General features: G+C 43.2%; 1 protein-coding gene across 1 annotated transcript in view; it reads left to right on the plus strand.

The window, feature by feature from the left end:
• The window catches only part of RGSL1 (regulator of G protein signaling like 1), a 115,684-nt gene that overhangs the window by 44,542 nt on the left and 57,747 nt on the right, over window positions 1-13,395 (plus strand). Inside the window, exons 2-3 of the mRNA XM_021063761.1 lie at window positions 9,467-9,549; window positions 12,753-12,827. The gene's annotated coding sequence lies outside the window, so the exon portion shown is untranslated. The remainder of the gene's footprint in view (window positions 1-9,466; window positions 9,550-12,752; window positions 12,828-13,395) is intronic.

Consider the following 13,395-nt stretch of genomic DNA (forward strand, 5'->3'; position numbering starts at 1 on the left):
TTATTTCATGAAAGAAATTATTTCACTGTTCATTCACATGAAGGTTACTAGCTTAATAGGACCCTCTTTCCAACCAGTACTACATATCACTCAGTGATTCTCAAAATTTAATGAGCATAAGAATTACCTGGGAATGTTTACTGACATGATTATTGCAAGGCACCACCCCCGAGAGACTTCACATGAGTACCTCCGAGTAGAACCTATTTGCCTGCACAACTTGGAAAAACACTGGAACTCAAAGGAAGGAATCTCAGGTGGTGACACCTCAGTTCTGTCTGGAGATGAGCAGAAGAGTGAACACTTTTCTGGCCTTCCTCAAATAACATCAGCATCACTGGGTGTATGTGTTCACTTTTGGCTCTTAGACTGTTTATACCCAGAAGAACACACTTGGGCCTAGTATTTGGATGAAGTTATATGTGAAGAATCATAAGGGGTTCATCCTCCATTGTATGTTCTCCCCACTTTCTCTAAGTTCTTCCTTACATTCTGTGAATTTGGGAGCAAAGGAAGGAAGGTATAAATGACATCAAAGACGAGTGGGAAGAGAGGCAATGAGGGGGCTAGAGCACAGCCTCCGAGAAGGGCTGATGGCCAGGCATCGGGCTGGAGAATATACTTATTTCATCATGTGGCAATGGTTGGTTAGCTATCCATGAACCAGAGCAGAAGACCAGAACGGAACCCATGACACCCACCCCACCGTAAATCTGGGTTTTCTCCAAAACCATTTCCCTCCTGTATGTGGATGCAGTGAGCTGAATAGAGAATATAAGTCAACTTCAAGAAGCCCCCTCCACACTCTAGAGCCTGACCTGGCCACTCCTGAGCCTCTTGCCTCTGCCTGTGGTCAGACCAGTCTTCAGTTCCATGGGAGGCTTTGAGGGGCATCTGTACCCAGGACTGTCTCTCTTCTTCTATGGACTTTATCACACACGACTCATCTCCAGGGCCTTGATATGCAACTACCACGTCCAGTATCTGCCACGCCATCCCTGGAGCAAAGGAAGATGGGCGAGGCTGCAGCAAATACACTACGTGGGGCTGGTGAAGATACTGAGCACCTTCATTTTAGTGGCCCAAGAACTGCATAACATTCGTGGGCCATTTGTACTTATCACCAAGATGTATCATCAGAGGAACTTTTTGTACCACAAACAGTGGCAGCACCTCACTTTCTACATGACCTTCTTCCTGAGTGGGTGTGTAGATGTGGTGAGCCAGAACCTGCTGCCCCAGAGGTCACCTGCTCTGGAGCAAGGCGCCCAAGCTCTGGGCATGTTTCTGATTCTGCCCCTGATGGTGTCTCACTTGCAGGACTCAGAAGGCGTGGAGCTGCTGTGTCACATCCTGCTCATCCAGGCCTTGTTCCTGCTGCTGCTGGTGGTGATTGCAGAGCTGTGGGCTCCCAACATGCTGCAGCTCTGGGTACTGAAGGCCTTTTTGTATATGATTACAGGCTCTTGGCTGATTCAGATCGGCTTTATGCTATTCAGACCAATCTCCGGCCATAAATGGATGGATGATGACAAAAACGATATGATATTTGTCACCACCTTCTTCTGCTGGCACGTGGCTTCCCTCGTCATTGTGATGATCTGGATCTATGGCTTCTCCTTTCTGTGGTATTGCTACATTCGTTGATGCCTGAACCAGGTGAGCCCAGAATGGTTCCTGTCACCTGTGCCTTCTGGAACACCTGGAAGAGAAGTTGGGGAAAGAAGAGCCGTCAGAGAGGAAGAGCAGGTGTCCTTCCTCCAGAGGTGCCACCTGAGACAACAGACTCCCCGGGGACCAGTATGCCTCTCTCTCCCCTTTCGGCTTTCTTTAGTCCCATTTTCTGGGCAGTGTGCAGGGAGAAGGCAAGTGAAATACAGGAGGCGTGTGACTGTGACCTTCACTTTCAGCTCCCCAAGGATTCTCCCTACCACCACCTCTCTTCAGATCTGTTCTCGCTGCTTCTCTGCACACCTCATGCCCCACCCCCTACCCTGTAGAATGTGAAAATAAACGTACTATATCCTGCCTCTGGATCTTTATAAATATCCCTCGCCCACCATGTAGAATACCTACCACTAGTCGCTGATGTTTAGTCCATCGTAGTGATTTACAGTCTTTGGTACAGCATAGTGATTTACCCATCGTGATAACCACCTCCTCATCCTTTCTCTTTCTGAATCACGTCCATACTCACACTAAGTCTTAACTGTTATTTTGACCATCTAGCACTCCTAGAACTGTTGTTGAGGTCCTTCTTTTGATTACCTTATGGTTTATCAAACAGAAAGGTGGGTAGGTTTTTAAGCTTTGTTGAGGTATACTTAATATTAAAAAAAACCTGGAAGTATTTAATGTATACATTGTGATGAGTGTGGCATAAATATATGGTGAAACCATCACCACCATCCTCAAAGGCCATTTCTTCTGCAGGGTCTAGTAGAACAGAGCAGCAGTCTGCACAGAGTGAGGTCTCAAAAGTATTCCTCTGCTTCCAGAACTTCTCTATCCCCGTCTCCCCAAGTGTAGAGCCTGTCAGTTTCTTCTACCTGGACAGATCAACCCCTTGCTCTGTACACACTTCAACCAATGTCCAAGTAAGACCCACGGCTTTCTGGTTCTCATACAAAATAAAATCCAGTGGCTTGTTTATTCTGCACACTTTTCTTTCTGATCCCACAACTATTCTATGAAGTAGGTTCTGAATGGTCACCTAAAACTCAAAACTCTTAAGAAACTGGCTTCAGGTAGCCAGACATTTAGTCCTGTCACATAATGCTGTAGCTGGGTGTCAAGGGCAGTGAAATTCTTGGGAGTATTATTGGGGACCTACAAAAGAATGTGTTTATGCCACTCCTTCTGCTTTTCTCCCTGTCATCCCAGAGTATGGAGAAGCTGGCAAGCTTTCCTCACTTCTGGACATGGCTAAAATATCTATCTGTGTTTAGGATGGAGTAAGGGTGAGGCAGGGATTCTAGAGAATATCCTTCCAGTTTCCCCCTTTGCCCTTTTCCTTTGGTTATGGCCCTATTCTTCCTTGTTAATTTTCTTGTTCCAAAGTTAAGGTGTAGCCAGGGTAAATTGTTTTCTGGCGATTAAGGGCCTCTACTCTCTGGCTTTGGGGGCTTGTGAACATTCTGAGTATCGTAAAGGAGGGAGGTGCTTCCCAGTGTTGTTTACAGGGACCCAGCAGTGTCTCAGAATTTGGGATAGAATGCACGTGTGGGACGTCCAGTGTGTGACGAGGTGGCAGCTCTCCACAGGAGCCCTGCACCTTGCACTAGTGAGACGGTTAAGTAGCGATGTTGCTCTCTACAGGAGATGAGCTGTGGTCCCCAGCATGGAAACACAGTCCTCCTCTGGCACTGGTTCAGCGCCAGGGCTTCTCCTTGCTCCCAGTGACCGTGGAGGTCCATGTTTCCCCTGGAGGTTCTGCCCTGTTCCTGGTTGTCACCTCTGGGTCCCATCGTGTTGTTTCTTGCCCGGAACCTTGGGTGTCTTTGCAGGCCACGCCCAGCCTTGCAGCTCTTCCTTCCTGTGGCCTAGTTGAAACTCCTCTGGTGCCCTGAGGTGGGGGTGATAGAGAATCTGTTTTTCCTCTTCAGTCTGTTCTAGTGATTCAGCAAAACTGTTTTCTACTTTACTCAGGCCTCCTCTTTTTCATATTAAAAGCATATTTTGAATTTTTTAATCTAATAATTGATTTTTCTTCGCTAGTACAATCTGACCTCATTCTGAGGCAATGTGTATCTATCTATCTATCTATCTCTCTCTATATATATATATAGATTTTTTTTTTTTTTTTTTTTGCTTTTTAGAGCCACACCCATGGCATATGGAAGTTCCCAGGCTAGGGGTCGAATCGGAGCTACAGCTGCCAGCCCACACCACAGCCACAGCAACTCGGGATCTGAGCCATGTCTGTGACCTACACCACAGCTCAGGGCAACGCCGGATCCCCAACCCACTGAGCTAGGCCACGGATCAAACCTGCATTCTCATGGACACTAGTTTGATTTGTTTCTGCTTCACCACAACAGGAACTCCCACTGAAGCAATATCTTTTACTAATTAGGAAAAAAAGTTACATACAAGGGCAGAAAAGCAAACCCCAAATATTACTGTTTCAAGGCATTATCTCTCTAGGAAGGTAAAAGTTGAAGAGATACCAAAGACAATTTTTGATAGATCTGTCTCATTTCTGAGTACCTGTGAGGTCCCGTGAGATACTAATGAGCTCATCTCTCGTAGTAAATGAATGCCTCCAAATATTATGTCTTACAACATGTACCTTTTTTTTTTTTTTTTTTTTTTTTTTTTGGCCATGCCCATGGTGTGCGGAAGTTCCCAGTCCAGGAATCAAACCTGTGCCCCTGCAGTGACTCCAGCCACAGTGGTGACAAGGATGGATCCTTAACCCAATAGGTCACTAGGGAACTTCATCACAAGATGTATCTTTGAGGTAAAATAATAAATAGTAGCAGGCACCTTCAAAGCCACAAAGGATTAATACTGAGGCTAGATAACAATAGTGGACTAGACAGGCCTGCCGTTTAGGTGATAAAGAACTTTCTGTATTCTTCATATCCCAGTAGGTATGAGCACTCTGACAATAACCCTAATCACATTGGAATGTAAAATCAGTTGAAAATAAATCTGGGAAAAAAACAAAAATAAAAAAACAAGTAGAATTTTGGAGTGAAAGGTGTAATCTTTACCACAATCCACCAGAGGGCACTATCTTTCCATAGGCTGGGAAAGGGGCACTGGCCCTCCATTTATACTGAGGTATCGATTTTAAAGAAATGAAGGATGAAGAAGAGGGTAGAAAAATACATAAGCATCTAGTAAACATAATGAAAGTCTGTTTCCTGTTAAACTTAGATGTGTGGACATGAATAAATATGGAACAAAATGTTTGCAGTTGCTTATATTGCAGTCACTATCCAATAAGTATTGTACACATTTAATCAATTAATATTAAGCTTTTAAACTTGGCATATAGAATTACTTATGCATAATTTTATTTATAATTGCTTTCATTTGCTCATTATTTTTCAATGAAATTTGACAAACCAAAATTTACTAAACAGAGACTGTTTTCCCATTTTGTTAATTAAAATTCCTTAGACATTTCATATCATAATTGAAAATATGATTTAAGGAATTCTCTTTGGTACAGTGGGTTAAGGATCTGGCATTGTCACTGCAGTGGCTTGGGTCACTGTTCTGTGGCACAGGTTCGATTCTTGGCCTGGGAACATCCACATACTGTGGGCGCAACCAAAAAAAAAGAAGAAGAAGAAGTAGAAGGAGAAGAAAATATGATTTAAAAATACTTTAAATACCTAAGAAGGCAGATTTACAAAGCTAACAAAGAAAGTTCTTCTCCTAAGAACTTAAGAAGGCTCTTGTAAATTTAATGTCAGATTTTAAAATAAATGCAAAACAAAATTTAAGCATTTTATTCAATAAAAAACATACACAAAATACACATTTTAAGTATATTTGCATGAATAAAACTTAAGCAGAGAGAAACATTTTTATATGCTTGGGTTTAAATCTACCAACACAACCAAAATAATTAAAATTACTGTCTCTAAACTACTTGTGTCTTCTTGTCTAAAATTTATTTCTAAGGGCATTAGAATACATTTTTCACGTGAAGGGGAGGTTTGATTTACTGGCACATGTGAAATAACATGGGCTCTTGAATCACATAGGCAGGGTCTAATCTCACTGTTGCATTTACTGTCTTTCATTGAAAAGGAGGTGATGATAATCCCTGTTTTGTAGGCTTAAGAATTGAGTGAGAAGAAAGTATAAACATCTCGTCTAATTCTTCCTCACAGAAGGCATTCAGCTAATGTTTATTCAATCTCTTTTCAAAGCTGATGGATAGTAACCCACAACCAACCAGAGGAAATTACCTGGGAAGGAAGAGAGGGGCTGGAAAATCAAGCATGGATATTAGGTTGGATTTTTCCAGCTTATCTGAGAGACAAGTCAAACCATTAAACATGTGTCAAATACATGCTACATTTCCAGGATAGTAGATCAAAAGGGCATATCAGAAATAAATGAACAGATGCCTACTCCCTCAAAGCATAAAATCAAGTTAAAGAGAACTTGAACTTAACATTTATAATTAAACAAAAAATGATGAAGAACTGTCAATGCACACAAAATAAGTAGGCAAAGAGTCTGGTGTGTTCAAGGGACTCCGGGAAATCAGGCAATAGCAAGAAATCTTTAGACCGAGTCCTGTACCAGAGGCAAACAGACCATCTCCTGATAGAATCTGGAACCCCTTCCAGGCTGGGCCATTGTGCATTCACAAGGGGCGGGTTCTGTTGACTGGGGGCTAATTCTGCTCTTAATCAATCACAGTGGCAGGAAGAGCATGGCAACATGAGCAATGCTGGTGAGTCTCCGAGAGAGAGGCTTTGAGCCTGTGAAATAAGGCAAATTTCCCTCTTTCCCAGTAGTGAGCAAGAGGGAGTCATTTGGGGACAGGACATGTAGATTTTACATTGTTCACAGACTTTTTTTTCCTTTCTCTTCTCGCCATCACCCACTTTATGCCACCAGGTCTTTGAGGATCTGAGAAGGTCCCAATCATGAGAAAACTAAGGCAACTAGGAGGGATAACTAAGAGGGAAGAATTAAAATGCATATGGGGCCATAATGTGCCAGCCTTCCTCCAAAGAGAAGGCTAGCATGAGGTTTGGGGTTATCTGCCAATTTCTTTGTTATCAAATCAGTATTACTGTTGTGTGGAATGAATGCTAAGCACCTTCTCAGATTATTATGAAGTTTGAATGCAGAAGAGGTGAGAATGGAAAAATAGGAATGAAGAAATAGTAGGATGAGAAAAGGGAGGATGTGGAGAGCTTGTTCCTATACTTCATGAAGACTGGATTGTTGATACCAAGCACTGTCCCGTCAAACCCCTTGTCACCAACAGAGTGTGTGGCTATAGAAAACCATCACTTGAGAAATTTCTTCCAAACTTTGCTTTTCTGCACTCAGATCACTTCAATAATCTTATTCAACAAATCCAGGCCAGGCTTTGTGAATGACATACAAATGAACAAAAGCCCCAGAGACTACAGATCTTCTCTTGAAGGAACAATTCATTCCACATTTACAGAACTTAGACATTGTGCAAACAATCTCAGTGTGTAGAGGAAGGAAGATGAAAAGACAAAAGTCCCACCTCTCACGGAGCTCAGTCTGGTGAGGAAGGCAGAGGCATGGATGAGTGAAAACAAGGATTTGTTCATTGTCATGATGGAAGGTTGTACATGATGACACGGGGTACATGACCATGACTGTTGTGGTCAATTCTACCATTCTTGGCTCACCAAGAAGGTTATATGTAACCAGTTCTTGATAGATAACTAATAATTTGCAAAGCAGACTGAGGTCGCGAGGTCATTTCAGGTGATAGGAATGGTGGAACAAAGGTGCGGAAGTTGGATATGGGACTGCACAGCCCTTCAGGAAAGAACAATCTCTTGGCTGGTCAACAGGAGGTGGCAGGTGAGGAGTGGTGGCAGGTGAGGCTGGAAAGGAACCCAAAAGCCAGTGTGGGTGAAGCCTCAGATACTGTACTGAAGACTTTAGACTTTACCTTGAGGGACGCTGAAGAGTCTGAAGGATATTAGCAATAACGTGGTGGCAGTGACTAGAGCCAGGGAGAACATTTGGAGAAACTGATGCAGTAGTCTAGATGAGAGTTGACAGGGGCCTGAAATAAGAGAGTGACTTTATGAATGGAGAGGCAAAGATAAGTTCCACAGACGTGTAAAAGGCGAAACCACCTGTCCCTCCATTGCATATGGGAATATTGAGAGAGAGGGAGAGCAACAGAGAGCGAGAGGAATCAAAGATGGTTTTCAGGGTTCTGGTTTAGACCATTGGATGGTGGCTCCAGTAACTGAGACTGGGAATGCAGGAAAAGGAGCAGGCTGGGAAGAAAAATGATCAGATCAGCTTCAAAAACATTGCGATAAAAGTGCTTGATAGGTGTCCATGTAGAGGTGTTCCATAGCTCATTGGATGTTTGAAACCAGAGCCAAAGAAAGAAGTCTGGATTGAAAACATAGATTTTGAAATTATCCATGTGGAATAGATGAAATAAATCAGGGAATTCTAAAAAGATGAGCAGAAGGCTGAGAAGGGGGACAGAAAAAACACACAGAATTTTACAGCACTAGAGAGCAAGTAAAAGACGTCCGTGGACCAGAGGGCAAGAGCTGGCATCAGCTCTGTTATAACTGTTTGATTGTCTAGGTTTCTGTTTCTCTTATAAGAAGACAATAACCACTAAAGCGTCATTAGGAAAAGCGAGAGAGGGGATGGTTTGGCTTTCTGGTGCTATTATAACCTCCCTCTGGTGAAGGGTCCCTTACCATTCTCCCCAGATGTCTAGATGACTAGTGTGTGTATAGTATTTAGGTTTCTCATTTTATAAGCCTTTCATTATAAACGTTAGGCACCATGGGAAAACGCTGGGCCATTATTAGAACAATTCACTTACTATTCACTAGTTGAACATTGTCCACTAAAAAGCAGACAGTGAGTTACAGTAAACGTAGGTCACCTAGTCCACCCGTGGTCTGTGTGCTTGGCTTTGAGATAGTCAACATTTATCTCCTTGGATTAACTAGAGCAGCACAGTGATCAAGCTTGAAAGAAATAATAAATATGTTACATTACCAACATACTCAAAAAAGCTCTCCAGGGCTTTAATATTGGGCCCAAACCAAAAAATTGAAATTTGACTTGGTTTCTAAAAGGTGACTGCGTAGAGAAAAGGTGGTGGAGTTCATAGCGTCCGTGTGTGTGCCCAAAGCTAACTAACCCCATTTCCGGCCATGCTAATAGGACATAGGATATGACAATGGTTGCCTTATGCTCTTCATCGGGAAGCATGTGGAATGCTTGTGTTGTGGGTGCCACTCCACCCCACCAGACTGGGACCAGATAGAAAGGAGGCCTCGTGAGGCATTGTTGAGGGATTGCTTAGTGACTAGCCAGAGGGGGTGGAAGTAACCAGAAGCTTGTGATATCTTTATAAATGTGGGAGCATTGCCCATTAAAAGAGAGTTTAGATAAATTCTGTCAAGCTTCAGAAGGCAGAATTTCAACAAATGGAATGAAGATAAAGGAAGGTAGTTGACAATAGGAAAGATCTTAACTATTTTATCTTTTCATAAATGCAATGAGCAGCCCTGCAAGACAGTGAGCTCCCCATAGCTAGGAGTGTTTGAGCAGAGTGGTGTTGCAGAGAAGGGTCGTGAAGACGGGGAGAAATTGAGTTAGATGGCCCTTTAGGCCATCATCATGCTGAGACTATCATATGAAATGACACATTTGGTTGCTTCATTTTCTCATCCTAAATGCAATCCTGCTTCATGAGAGGTTTTTTCTTTTTTCTTTTTTTTTCCTTCCCATATAGAGGTAATTGGTTCTACAAATCTCATAATTCTGCTAGAGGATGAAATCTTTGCCGATTTTTTCAACACATTTCTCTCTCTCCCGGTAAGCATTCTCAGACTTCAGTCCAAATGTTTCATCAACAACTGAATAGTGTGCCTCTTTAAAAACAAAAACAAAAAAAAACTATAAGTAAACTTACCAAATCAAAACTATTTCAATTTGAGCAAATAAATATGAATCAGAAAATCCTCTAAAACCTTCAGATGTTCCCATTATTGATATAATCAAACCCCAAATCCCCAGCTTCCTTAATCACCTTTGCCTGTTGGCAGTTACTCCCATCACAGCCTTTGCTGGTACCCAGTGCCCCAAGTGATGGCAGCTCTCTCCTCGCAGAGTACACTTGGCCTTTTCCACCTCTACACTTCTCCTTGGCTGTGATCTTAGTTTCCATAGTTTCACCTACCAAGCTCTTAACCATTATTCAGATCTCTGCTTACATCCTACTCACTTTAAGGAATTCCTAGATCCTCCCGACCAGCTCTTATTTCTCCCTGCCTCTGTGCCACTTATCGCTTGGCGACTCTCCCGGGTTATATTGTGTAGCTCCTCCACTGGACTGTAAAATTGTGAATTCCTGCAGGACGAGGACCATGGATTGTTCCTTCTGCTTGACCTCCCTCACCAGGTGTTTGTCACATAGCAATTGCCATGTCGTTAGCTGAATCCAAATCTATGTATTTTCTTAATCTATGCAATTAAAACAAACCCCAAACATCAAAATATTTCCAAACCCAAACCTACACTAATCCTGCATCCTTTTTGGCGTAAATCTTTGGCACCATCTGAAGGGTGGTGCCTTAAAAGCAGTTGCTCATCTCAGTGTGCCGTTTTCCATGGAATGCTACCTATTTTAAGGTGAAATTTCATACAACTAGGAAAAATGCTCTGTTATCCCACAAATACCTTTTAGGTGGTCGTTTTGTGCCAGTCAATGGGCTTAGTACTGGAGACATAGATATTAATGGCACCATCTGTGTCCTTAAGGAATTCCCAGGCTAAGGTGAGAGACCAGTGTTTAAGGTGATTGAAAAAAGGGTTGTGGGTGACTTGACTGACGTCTCTAGGAGATAGTGGAGTCTATTGTAGGGAGAGGCCACTCCAACCTGAAAGAGCCCAAAAGGATTCAGTGAAGAGGTGACACAAACCAAGTCTTGAAAGAAGACTAGGTATTTGACAATTGGTTGGGGACGAAGATGAGGAGGGAAGAGTTGGATGAAGAAGCAAGAGGAAAAGACTAGGGGTGTTGAATATCAAGAGAAGCAGAAGCCTTAGAGGCCAACCAGAATAAGTCAAGGCACCAAGGAATACAATCCTATGGCATTTGGGGGAAAACTCTATGTAACTCTGTAAGGCTGAAAAAAAAGTTCTGAGAGGCAGACATAGCAAGAGATGAGATTGCACAGCCAGGCCTCTGATAGCAGGTAGGCTGTGCTAGAAGTTAGAACATCATTCTGAGGGCATTAGAAAGCTATTACATAAAGGAATGACATGATTAGACTTTCATTTAAGGAAATTGTTTCTGCAGAAGCCTGGCTCTGGGTTGGGCTGTCAGGGGACCACAGTGGAGGCAGGGAAACCAATCAGGAGATGGTTTCAACGGTCTAGGTAGGAGGTGATGAGAACCTAAAGGCAGATTATGCAGAGGATGGGACAATTGAGAGAGACTTTTTACAAAGCAAAATGTAGGACCTTGTCCCTTTGAACATTGGGCAGAGATGGTACGAGCAATCGGTGTAGCAGCCTTGGTTGCCTGGGTGGATGGTGGTGCCGGCGACATGGTGAAAAAGGGAAGAAGGAGGAGGCCTCTAAGAGCAGGTGTTTGGGGTGATCCTCACTCATACATTGCATCTGCCACTGTCTTAATAAAAGATTTCTGAAGTAACTTCAAGGCATGTCAGCAAATCAGTTTGTCAGCTTAATTGTGTAGCCCACAGCAATGTCACAGAGATGGAGAATGTGATGTGGGTAGTAGAATCCCAAGAACGTCAGAAAGTCCTGGTCATTTAGGCAGCTTTGGTCTATTTCGGAGGACAGTGGTATTTCATGTTGAATGCTGCTGTCAATTTACAGATTCCTACCATTTCACTTCCATAATCAGCCTGTGAGGTCAATGCCATTCCCTTCTCACAGATAGATCTCAGAAGTTAAGTGACTTGTCTAAGATCCCAAAGTGCACCTGGGGGCAGTTCTGGCCCTGACCAGGTCCTGCAGCTCCAGGCCTGGCATGTTTTCCACATCAGCCTCGTGCTCCCTCTGGTACAAATGTTACGTGGTGAAACTGCTTCCACGCACTACGCCCGTATGATCTTATCCCATAAAGGTAGCTTCACATGCCAGGTAGGGCATGTCATGCCCAACACTGAGTGCAGATCAGGGAGGAGTCACTAAGGACCGAGTCTCCTTAATAGACTGATATTTGTAAAGTGCAGGCAGCTCCAGAGCCTTCCCTCCATACAGCCAAGGACAAAGGGAAGAGAGGGAGGCAGCCACAGACTGACAAATTTGGAGGCTGCTAGTCTTGGGGCGATGGTGAAACCAACATGATGTGCTAAGCATTCAGCCAGGAGTTGGGGCTTTAGCCCCTCTGGTTTATCACTAATACTTTGGGGGCACTTTGTGACATTTTAATACCTATGGTGAAACTGTTAAGCTTAGATACCTAAAAACATAGAAGCCCTTTTCCATTAGTCTCAAAGCTGGTTGCCTAGGTCACAGTTCCTTCTCCATGACAAAAGAAGACAGTGGCCTAGAATTATCTATCCATTTTGGATACTCTTAATGCCTGCCCCCGCCCCCCCCACCCCAGGTAATTTGTACCCTTAATCTTCACACCTTCAGTCCTCTCCACTTTCTCTAGCTCAAGAATTTAGGCAAATCCAAAGATATTTCTTTTTATGAAAAGGCTTTACGCCTTTGTTCTAACTCTCGAAGTCCTGGAGAAATAAATAATGCAATACACAAAGTAAATACCTCTTCATGTCATGAGCTTTGGTCTTTGCACACAGGCAAGATAACTCTCAGGTTGGAGCAGGATGGAGCTAAAAGATAAACAAAGTTTGCAATTTGGTCTTGGTTGTTTTGTGCACACCAAGTTGATTCAGTGGAATAAATTTAAGAATTAATGTCCCTTGAAATAGGAAAGCGATGGAATCGCTCTCCCCCCACGGCTGCAGATGGACCATGACATATTCATGAAGAGAAGTGCTAGACTCCTTTGGCTGTTTCTTAGCTTTCTTTTGCAGGTCTTTGGTCAGACACCATTTTACACTGTTGAAAATTCACAGTGGAGCTTGTGGCCAGAACTACCCCATGACCTGGTGAGTATGATTCTTGAATGATGGATGACTTGGGATGGGGGACAAGGGAGCTGAATTTGAAGTGTGGATTGAGAAAGGAAGAGGGCAAGGAGGTCCCCAGGGTGACTTTGGAAGAAACTATAAAGCAAGTGAGTAGAACAAACAGCATCAAGCCGAGTAGTCATTTCTCCCTTGTGCATTTTTACTACCTGGGTAGGCAATTGCTGGTGAGTTCTTTCCTCTATCTCTTGTTCATGGTTAGCAGAAGGGATTTATCTCACATGTCCACTGTCATGACTGGGTAGTAGATGCTTGGTGCACTGTGCTGAGAACTTTGAGGCCACACCTAAGCCAGAAAGAGTCTGGGAAATGATTGGCTGTGCTTCCCATCAGTGAGGAATAGGAAGTGCAGCCCACGGCCACATAGCGGTTATTTGCATTTTGAGGTGTAGCTCAAATTAAGTCACCATTTGGCAGTTCCTAATGACCACTTGACCATAAGCATGTCTTTCTCCCAATTTTTTCTCTTTATCTTTTGCCTTTGTCCTTGTCCATTGTCTTTCCCTTCTCTCTTTCCCCCTTCCTGTTC

This window comes from Sus scrofa, chromosome 9 (genome assembly GCF_000003025.6).
Source record: "Sus scrofa isolate TJ Tabasco breed Duroc chromosome 9, Sscrofa11.1, whole genome shotgun sequence".
In the NCBI taxonomy this organism is placed as follows: Eukaryota; Metazoa; Chordata; class Mammalia; order Artiodactyla; family Suidae; genus Sus; species Sus scrofa.